Consider the following 11,149-nt stretch of genomic DNA (forward strand, 5'->3'; position numbering starts at 1 on the left):
TTTGGTTCATCATTAACAAGAAAAAAACATCCGGTGAACTCAATTATGTCAAAAGGCCCGGTAGACCGAGGAAGACCACTGTAGTGGATGACCGGAGAATACTCTCTATGGTGAAGAAAACCCCCCTGACAACAGCCCAACAGATCAAAAACACTCTCCTGGATGCAGGTGTAGATGTGTCAAAGTTTACCATACGTAAAAGACTACACCAGCAGGACTACAGAGGGTACACTACAAGATGCAAACCACTGATAAGCCTGAAGAACAGAAAGGCGAGATTACAGTTTGCTAAAAAGCACCTAAAAGAGCCCCGGAAAAAAGTATTGTGGACAGATTTACATTTTACTCATTTAGCAGACGCTCTTATCCAGAGCGATTTACAGTTAGTAGTGCATACATTATTTTAATTATTATTATTTTATTTTTTCATACTGGCCCCCCATGGGAAACGAACCCACAACCCTGGCGTTGCAAACACCATGCTCTATCAACTGAGCTACATCCCTGCCGGCCATTCCCTCCCCTACCCTGGACGACGCTGGGCCAATTGTGCGCCGCCCCATGGGTCTCCTGGTCGCGGCAGGCTACGACAGAGCCTGGATTCGAACCAGGATCTCTAGTGGCACAATGCAGTGCAGTGCCTTAGACCACTGCGCCACTCGATGAGACAAAGATTAACAAAAAAGAAATGCCCATGATCCAAAGCATACCACCTCATCCGTGAAACATGGTGGAGGGGGTGTTATGGCTTGGGCCTGTATGGCTGCCAGTGGAACAGGCTCACTTGTCTTCATCGATGATGTGACTTCAGAAATCTGAAGTCTACAGAAATATTTTATCTGCTCAGATAAAACCAAATGCCTCCAAACTCATTGGACGGCACTTCATCATGCAACAAGACAATGACCCTAAACATACTGCTAGAGCAACGAAGGGGTTTTTGATGGCCAAAAATGGGAAAATCCTTGACTGGCCGAGTCAATCACCGGATCTGAATCCAATTGAACATGCATTTTCCCCGAAACAAGCAGGAACTGAAGATGGCTGCAGTACAAGCCTGGCAGAGCATCACCAGGGAAGATACCCAGCGTCTGGTGATGTCGATGCATCGCAGACTTCAAGCAGTCATTGCATGCAAAGGATATGCGACCAAATATTAACAATGATTACTTTATTCTACATTATTTAACACTGTCCAATGTTTTTTGATGCCCGAAAATGGGGGGGACCATGTACAAAAGCTTCTATAATTTCTAAACGGTTCATCTGATATGTATGAATATACCCTCAAATTAAAGCTGACAGTCTGCACTTCACCCTCATTGTCATTGTATCTTTTCAAACTCAAAGCGCTAGAGTACAGAACCAAAATAACAAAAAAATGGTCACTGTCCAATGAATTATGGAGCTCACTGTATTTTGTGTTTCTTCCATTTGCGAATAATCACACCAACTGTTGTCACCTTCTCACCAAGCTTCTTGGCGATGGTCTTGTAGCCCATTCCAGCCTTGTGTAGGTCTACAGTCTTGTCCCTGACATCCTTGGAGAGCTCTTTCGTCTTGGCCATGGTGGAGAGTTTGGAATCTGATTGATTGCTTCTGTGGACAGGTGTCTTTTATACAGGTAACAAACTGAGATTAGGAGCACTCCCTTTAAGAGTGTGCTCCTAATCTCAGCTCATTACCTGTATAAAAGACACCTGGGAGCCAGAAATCTTTCTGATTGAGAGGGGGTCAAATTCTTATTTCCCTCATTAAAATGCAAATCAATTCATAACATTTTTGACATGCGTTTTTTCTGGATTTTTTTGTTGTTATTCTGTCTCTCACTGTTACATTTACATTTTAGTCATTTAGCAGACGCTCTTATCCAGAGCGACTTACAGTCTTTAGTGAGTGCATACATTTTTCATACTGGCCCCCCGTGGGAATCAAACCCACAACCCTGGTGTTGCAAGCGCCATGCTCTACCAACTGACCTACCATTAAAATTATAGACTGATCATTTCTTTGTCAGTGGGCAAACGTACAAAATCAGCAGGGGATCAAATACTTTTTTCCCTGACTGTATATGTCCCCCCCTTTTGCACATTTGAGTTTTGTTTCCGCCTTCAGATCATGGCGCTGGTCAAGTTCCTAATTGACCTCATACTCTCTGTGTGTGTGCATCTGCTTTTCCTCCGCACGCTCCGCAGATAGTTCCCGTACAGAATCACACTGATCACTCTATCTTGGAACTGCTTTGAAACAATGTAGTAGAGAATAACGTCCAGCACTGTACTCATATTCATCAGGAACATCGTAAAGGCTCCCCACGTGCTGTACTCTGATCCATCCCCTCCTTCCAGCAACAGAACCACCAAACAAACTTGGGAAGGTACGAAACACACCAGCCCCTGGATGATGAGTGTGAAATAATCCTGATGGACTTCTGCTTGACCTTGGGCTTGAGCTTGGACGTCCATCCGTGGATGAGGTTATCCACAATGACCACATAGCAACCAATCATGATACAGATGGGCAGCAGGAAGAAGAAGACCAGGCGCACAAAGTGGACGGGGTTGTCCGTTCGCAGGTGGATGATGTCACGCATCTTGACGCAGGTGGTGAAGTTGGAGGCGCGATCCGGGTCATGATCAGGGAACAGCAAGAGGACAGTGCTACCCAGGGTCATGATCCACCCCCCGACGCATGCAACCAGGGCTTTGGGGATGTTCTTGAGCTCCTTGCTGTGTTTGGGCTGGACAATGGCCACGTAGCGGTCGGTGCTGATCAGGGCGAAGAGCCACAAGGCCATGCAGGGCTAGAAGACAGTCAGAGCCGCACTGACCCGACAGAAGATGTCCCCAAAGGGCCCCTGGTCCTGCCCATAGTAAATCATCCTGAAGGGGAGTAGGACGATAAAGACGAGATCTACGTTGATCATGTAGACCGAGACGGAGTTCCTCCTCTTGGTGGTCAAGGCAAAGACCCATCATGCGGTGACTTTGACCACTATGCCGATGGTGAAGATGACACAGTAGAAGACCAGGCCTGTGATGCGGTATTCTGTAGTGACCTGTTCCAATGAGCGGACTGAGCTGGACTCCATGGTTATGTTATATTCAGATCAACTACTGTAGATAAGTTCTGATCCACTCCAATGATGCGTCTAACTACCTTGTGAAATGGCACTGCTGAAAAAGAGCATATGGATGAACATTAACACATAATCTTTTTTTGTGGTTTTACTTAACAAATAGGACACGAAGAGAAGAAAGGAATGGTAGGAGGCCGGTGGGTCGGATTCAAACCATGGTAACTCTGGTAGAAGTGTACCATTGTCGGCAACACTAACCGCTAGACCACATACAGTAAGCCACATCAGCAAAGAAACACGGCAATAATAGTATGGCATATCTGCTGATTTATTGAAATACTATCTTGCAGAAAAAGAACACATTAAATATCAGACAATTGAGTTATGCTTGCAAAGATACTGTACATGGAAATAAAAGATCAGAGCAGTCAAAATATAAGGGTAGCTATGAGGATGCACAGGAAAATGAAGAATTCTAAATGTGTGTCTGTTACTTACAGTTGGCAGTCCCTGCTGTTAAATCATTTGAATGTTTTTTTTTAAATAGCTGTGTCATTCAACGAGTAGCGCCTACTATGTCCCTCAGACATTATCTGTGTACACTCTGCTAAAACACCCTGGCATGGGCCAGGGTCAATCCCCCCATCAGCACCAAGCTATTTTAATTTTGGAAATCTGTTCCCAAGTATTCCCACGCATAATAGAGAGATACAAATGTATACAAATGTAAGCTAGGTTTGAAATTATTATGTTTTAGTCAAATATTATATCTGTCTGGGCTTTGCAATTTGCAGTCTACAAATTATTTGTAATTATGTTCCGGCCCACCGACCATCCGCTCAAGAAGTTGATTGTTGATCAATGACATAGGCCTACATTAAGGGCTCAATTCAATCAAGCCTGCATTGCAGTATTTATGCAGTAGCGCTTTTTCTAACGGTCAAATTAACTCACAGACTCGTCTTGGGTACTGTATAAAAACCTACAACTACTACCAGGGCGACCCCCCTCAAAGGTATGCTTCACTTTTCAGAATTAGAAGTGTTTGGGCACGGGATGAATATTGTAAATGAAGACACTGCGTAAACATTGCTATGGAGGGTTTGAATGAATCCCAGCGTTACACTCTAACTAAACTAAACCATGTTTTAAAAAATTCAATAGCAGTGTGTTTTCATTAAATTCCCCATTTTGGAATGTCCAACATCATATTTCTCCAACTTCTAGGAAGAGTTTAACCCACTTAAACCCATGTTCTCACCATCACTGTAAAGCACTAGTTATTTTGTTTGGAAAGTCATGTCTAAAGATTTTTACTTATACAGTATATTGTGATTAATGATTATTTTTCATTTGTCCCTCATGTTTAAGGTCAACTCTATAATGTTAACTGAACTCTCATTTTAATATGGTAAAACTATTTTTATTTTTTATCCAAAATAACATTAAACATCTAATAGTCAAATCATAGTGTAAAAGCAGGTTAGCTGGTTCTACTCTTATTTGCCATTTTCTGGTGTTTTGAGGTGGAAAACAGAGTGCTTTCGAGCATAACACATCCACCCAGTTACCCATAGATAGATAGGCTAGAAATGTTTTAACAAATTCATATATTGTTGTTAAAGGAGCATTTAGATGTTTTACAACCAAATCTAAAATAAAAAAATCTGTAAATGGAATGTTATAGAAGGGACACTTTTTTTTCATTTCACTTATTTTTGAGAAACTTACCCTAACCAGCGAATCACTTCCTCATCCTCGTTCAGGGGCTCTGAAAAAAACATGAACAAAGGCTCCAGAAACACCCAGATACAGTACGTCCTTTTAGAAATCGAAAAGCTCTCAGTACAGTGATGCATGTCTTTAAATGTTGTACACATGACATTGTGTCATTCCAAACTTTATCTGCAACATTATATTCCATTTTATGAAACGGTAAGTTTGGATTCTGGATGCTGATTGGTTGATAACCATTAGTTATTCACAATAATCCACACAAAATGCAATGATGCCATAATGCTATAATTCCATTTCAAGTATCAATGCACATCCACTGTTTTGCAGCCCAGCCAGGAAAGAGGAGAATGGAACAGCTGGATAGGAGAAACAACTCGAGTCGCACAAAATGAAACATGATATTGTGGATAAATCGTGGAATGACACAATTTCATGTGTATTTGGTTTTTTTTGGAGTCTTTTCGGAGCCGCTGTACTGCACAACGAGGATGAGGAAGTGATTCTCTGGTTGGGGTAGGTCTCTCAAAAACAAGTGAAATCACAAAAGAAAGTGTCTGGACACTTCTATAACATGCCATTTACAGTTAAAAAACGAATACTGCAAAACATGTGGCCAAGCAATTAACTTTTTGTCCTGAATAAAACATTTTAAGTTTGGGGCAAATCCATTACAATGCATTACTGAGTACCACTCTCCATATTTTCAACAACAGTGGTGGCTGCATCATGTTTTGAGTATGCTTCTAATTGTTAAGGACTTGGGAGTTAAAAATAAATAAATAAATAAAACGGAATAGTAAAATCGTAGAGGAAAACCTGGTTCAGTCTGAATTCCACAAGATGGGAGATGAATTAACCTTCCAGCAGGAAATAAAAACTAAAACACAAGGCCAAATCTACACTAACGTTGCTTACAAAGAAGACAGTGAATGTTCCTGAGTGGCCGAGTTACAGTTTTGACTTAAATCTACTTGAAAATATATGGTAAGACCTAGCAATGATCAACAACCAATTTGACAGAGCTTGAATAAATTAGAAAATAATAAGGTGCAAATGTTGCACAGTCAAATCAAATCAAATAAAATGGTATTTGTCACTGAATAAAACAGGTGTAGACCTTACTGTGAAATGCTTACTTACAATCCAGCTGTGGAAAGGTCTAATAAACTTACCCAGAAAGACTCACTGCTGTAATTTCTGCCAAAGGTGCTTCTACAAAGTATTGACTCAAGGGTGTGAATACATTTGTGAATACATATTTCTGTATTTTATTTGCAATATATTTGCAAACATTTCTAAAAACATGTTTTCAATTTGTCATTATGGGGTATTTTTTGTAGATGGGTGAGAAAAAAAGCGTATATACAGTGGGAAAAAAAAGTATTTAGTCAGCCACCAATTGTGCAAGTCCTCCCACTTAAAAAGATGAGAGAGGCCTGTAATTTACATCATAGGTACACGTCAACTATGACAGACAAAATGAGAAAAAAAAAATCCAGAAAATCACAATGTAGGATTTTTTATGAATTTATTTGCTGAGGATGGATCAACAACATTGTAGTTACTCCCCAATACTAACCTAATCGACAGAGGGAAAAGAAGGAAGCCTGTACCGAATACAAATATTCCAAAACATGTATCCTGTTTGCACAAGGCACTAAAGTAAAATAAACGGAATGGAGCTAAGCACAGGCAAAATCCTAGAGGAAAACCTGGTTCAGTCTGCTTTCCACCAGACATGATTAATTCATCTTTCAGCAGGACAATAATCTAAAACACAAGACCAAATCTACGCTGGAGTTGCTTACCAAGAACACAGTGAATGTTCCTGAGTGGCGAGTTACAGTTTTGACTTAAATCTACTTGAGAATCTATGGCAAGACCTGAAAATGGTTGTCTAGCAATGATCAACAACCAATTTTACAGAGCTTGACGAATTCTTAAAAGAATAATGAGCAAATGTTGCACAATCCAGGTGTGGAAAGCTCTAAGAGACTTAACCAGAAAGACTCACAGCTGTAATCGCTGCCAAAGGTGCTTCTACATAGTATTCACTCAGGCGTGTGAATACTTATGTAAATGAGAAATATCTGTATTTCAATAGATTTGCACGTTTTCACTTCGTCATTATGGGGTATTGTGTGTAGATGGGTGATTATTTGTTGTAAAACAACAAAATGTGGAATAAGTCAAGGGGTATGAATACTTTTTGAAGGCACTGTACGTTGCTCATGCTACACATGGTTAATATTCACACATAGTATATAGTCTTGTAATGACTTTAGCTTGTCCGATGACTTTAGCTTGTCTATTTGGTTAAACGTATTTCAACGTGTTGTTTCCTTTCTAAATTACAGTAACAGATACAGAGCATAGAGACAAACATCCACGTGACATTGAACCCTGGTCCTTTTGAAGAAAAACTGAGAAGCTTACAAGAGAAACAGAATCAGGGTTTTAAATCAGAGCAGTAAAGAAGAAGAGCGTAAAAGAGATAAAGAAGTGAAATTTGATGGGAGTCTTGATTATCTTGACTGGAAACCCTTTCGTGACTATTCACTGTAAATTTGTTAGATAGATCTGTAAATTGAGCTGTGTGGAGTGTGAATAGATTAGTATAACTGATATGCAGGTCCAAAAGTCAGAATATTACGACTAAAATCATAAAATATTATAGCATGTTATATTATTAAACTGTAATGATACTTTACAGTGCATTCGGACAGTATTCAGACCCCTTCACTTTTTCCACATTTTGTTACGTTACAGCCTTATTCTAAAATTGATAAAATAGTTTTTTTTTTTGCTCATCAAGCTACACACAATACCCCGTAATGACAAAGCAAAAACAGGTTTTGCTACTTTATTAAAAACAAATAACTGAAATATCACATTTACATAAGTATTCAGACCCTTTACTCAGTACTTTGTTGAAGCACCTCTGGCAGCGATTACAGCCTCAAGTCTTCTTGGGTATGACACTACAAGCTTGGCACACCTGTATTTGGGGAGTTTCTCCCATTCTTGTCTGCAGATCCTCTCAAGTTCTGTCAGGTTGGATGGGGATCGTCGCTGCACAGCTTTTTCAGGTCTCTCCAGATATGTTAGATCGGGTTTAAGTCCGGGCTCTGGCTGGGCCACTCAAGGACATTCAGATAACTTCCACTCCTGTCTTGGATGTGTGCTTAGGTTGTTGTCCTGTTGGAAAGGATGTCTCTGTACTTTGCTCCGTTCATCTTTCCCTCAATTCTGACTAGTCGCCCAGTCCCTGCCGCTGAAAAACATTCCCACAGCATGATGCTGCCACTACCATGCTTCACCGTAGGGATGGTATAGGCCAGGTGAAGAGCGGTGCCTGGTTTCCTCCAGACGTGACGCTTGGCATTCAGGCCAAAGAGTTCAATCTTGGTTTCATCAGTCCAGAGAATCTTGTTTCTCATGGTCTGAGAGTCCTTTAGGTGCCTTTTGGTAAACTCCAAGCGGACTGTCATGTGCCTTTTACTGAGGAGTGGCTTCCGTCCGGCCAATCTACCATAAAGGCCTGATTGGTGGAGTGCTGCAGAGATGGTTGTCCTTCTGGAAGGTTCTCCCATCTCCACAGAGGGACTCTGGAGCTCTCTCAGAGTGACCATCGGGTTCTTGGTCACCTCCCTGTCCAAGGCCCTTCTCCCCAATCATGTCCAATTGAATTTCCCACAGGTGGACTCCAATCAAGTTGTAGAAACATCTCAAGGACGATCAATGGAAACAGGATGCACCTGAGCTCAATTTCGAGTCTCATAACAAAGGTCCTGAATACTTATGTGTATAAGGTATTTATTTTTGTTTTTTTTGCAAACATTTCCAAAAATCTGTTTTCACTTTGTCATTTTGGGGTATTATGTGTAGATTGATGAGTAAAAATATTAATTTAATCCATTTTAGAATAAGGCTGTAAAGTAATAAAATGTTGAAAAAGTGAAGGGATCTGAATACTTTCCGGATGTACTGTATGTATCATGATCTAGCATGATCTAGACTAGTGTGTTCTAATCTGAGACAACTGAGACAAAATAGATGCTTCTCCATGTAAGATTTGTGTTTGATCAACCAATATGTTCTGTTTATCTATTTAAAACTTACCCAAAAATAAAATAAAATATCATCTCAAAACTAAATGTAATGCATTTCTTCAGAAGAGATTATCAAGTTCTACATAGCGCTGGCAGCTCAGTAAAAGGGCACCTACTTACGTCATTGATTTCTATCATGTCCTTGCTCTCAATCTCAGCATTCTATCAAAGAGACCTCACAAACACTTCAAGGGACTTGTGATACGATGTGACTTGCAGCCATGTTTCTCTTTCTTTCTCTCTCTCTTTGAGTGTCGAGGTCAATACACAAAGAAGGAGGTGAATACACAGTGTTATTTCAGAAGGACCATTTTATTGGTTGACTACAGTGAGAAAGTGTAAAGCCCCCTTCACTTCCTGTGTTGTATCGTTTTCATTGTTGAAATAGTAGTTAACTATGGAAGCAACACAAGAAAGTGATACGTACTTCCCAAACTTTAAATAACCAGTGCTGGACAAAAAGTATACTTAGATAAAGAGATTATATTGCTGCATATTATTTCTGCATGTGCAGGCCTCTTATTTCTTTATCAGAGAACACCAGAAAGGTCTACAGCTACAATCTGCAATTAAATAAAATTATGTCTGATTAGAATTGGGTATTGCGTTTGGCAGAGAAGATGGCAGTTTTAGGGCAAGTTATTGATTGGAAAAGTGGGGTCCGTCATAGCGCATTAGCTCTCGCGGGAGTAATCCGCAGCAGGTTGCTGCCAGAAACATCTGCTGCCGGAGAGAAGTAATTAAAAACAGGATGTTGAGGTAGTCGCCATATAAACAGGAAATAATATCACGTGGTAATAGACATTTCACGCTGACGCTGAGAGATGGTTTTTACACAGCCACAGCTTTTTAATGGATGCAAACTGTGAGTGAGACGCCTCAAGGTCAAGGATGGACCGGTTCATGAATGCATAGCATGGAAATGTGTGTGTGCGTGTGTGTGTGAAAAGAAGGCACATTTCATATTTTTCAGATCAAGCTTAAGTGGATTACAAACTGGACACAGTAAATCACAAGCCTTAAGGGTCATGAAAGCTAACTTTTAGTTTATATGTAAACAGAAAATAAGTCTTCTCTCCATGCAGACACATCTTTTCCATTATCATCACAGATCATCTCCACCACTGAGGATTTGAAACACAATGGAGATAAACATCTGTAAGAATTTCCCACACTACGTGATTTTTCCTATACTCAATAGAAGACTACACTGCACCATGTGGTTGCTGCCTTAAAGGTTAAATGTGTTGCATATTTTGTTATGATGAGTCGGTTAGCTTGTAATCTGGTTAGAGAGAGGTACTGATATTGATATTGTGAAGGGTGTCGTCTCAATCCAGATTAGGGCCAATTTGATACCCCCTATGCATTGAGTGTGGAAAAGAATATGAATAGTCATATAAACTATATAAATAAAGTTACTTAAATATTATTAATTCATTTGTTAGAGATGCTTTGCTTCTGAGGTAAATCTTCAGAAATAAAGTTGCAAATCACTATTTTCATCAGTCTGTCTATACCAGATGGTGTGTTGTGTTTTTAGCAATATGTTGTTGTGACAACAGTCTGTGATAGTCATCATGTGGTTGGAATCATGTCTGTGTTTCCGTCAGTGATTCTTTAGGTTGGAGTCAGACTCATTACTTAAATGTTCACCAGAATCTGTTCAATCACCTGCTATAAGCATAATCCTATGGAGTCCAACACTATGGGTATTAGATAATTAAATTAATACAAATTCAAAATGATTAAATTCAGATTACATTTGTGGTGGCACTAATATCATTCCATACAGCACCCCGACAAAACAACAATATAGGCTAGTTTACCTAGTGTAAATGTTTTGGTGGAAAGGCATATGTAGGCCTATGTGGGCTGCTCATGTTTGGTCGTTCCAAATGAATAAAACATACCCTCAACTTTCTTAGGCATGTGCCCCGGCTATTTTATAAACTACTTTACAAACAAGCATCCAGTGAATAAAGGACACAGTCGTGTTATAAAGCAATCAATCTCCATTTGCAATCTACTTCACAAGTACATTTTCTAATGTATTCTCTTTCTCTTTCTATATAACACTGCCCTCTTAGGGCTCAGACAAGTTACTGCGGTTGTGTTTGGCAAACAGTGTGGGCCTACAGTATGGTCAACCTTACTGATATGGATGGACATTCATTGTATCTTTCTGAGGAATACCACACAACCTTGAACACCACAAAAG

The 11,149-nt window shown here is 40.0% G+C and overlaps 1 pseudogene across 1 annotated transcript; it reads right to left on the reverse strand.

Moving 5' to 3' along the window:
• Positions 1–2,111: 2,111 nt before the first annotated feature.
• On the reverse strand, positions 2,112–3,321 carry LOC311143384 (N-arachidonyl glycine receptor-like; annotated as a pseudogene). The gene is made up of 2 exons: positions 3,294–3,321; positions 2,112–3,176 (listed from the first exon to the last, which is right to left on the reverse strand). The product of its transcript is annotated as an N-arachidonyl glycine receptor-like (transcript).
• Positions 3,322–11,149: the final 7,828 nt, after the last annotated feature.

The sequence above is a fragment of the Coregonus lavaretus genome (assembly GCF_964263955.1).
Source record: "Coregonus lavaretus genome assembly, chromosome: 16".
Classification (NCBI taxonomy): domain Eukaryota; kingdom Metazoa; phylum Chordata; class Actinopteri; order Salmoniformes; family Salmonidae; genus Coregonus; species Coregonus lavaretus.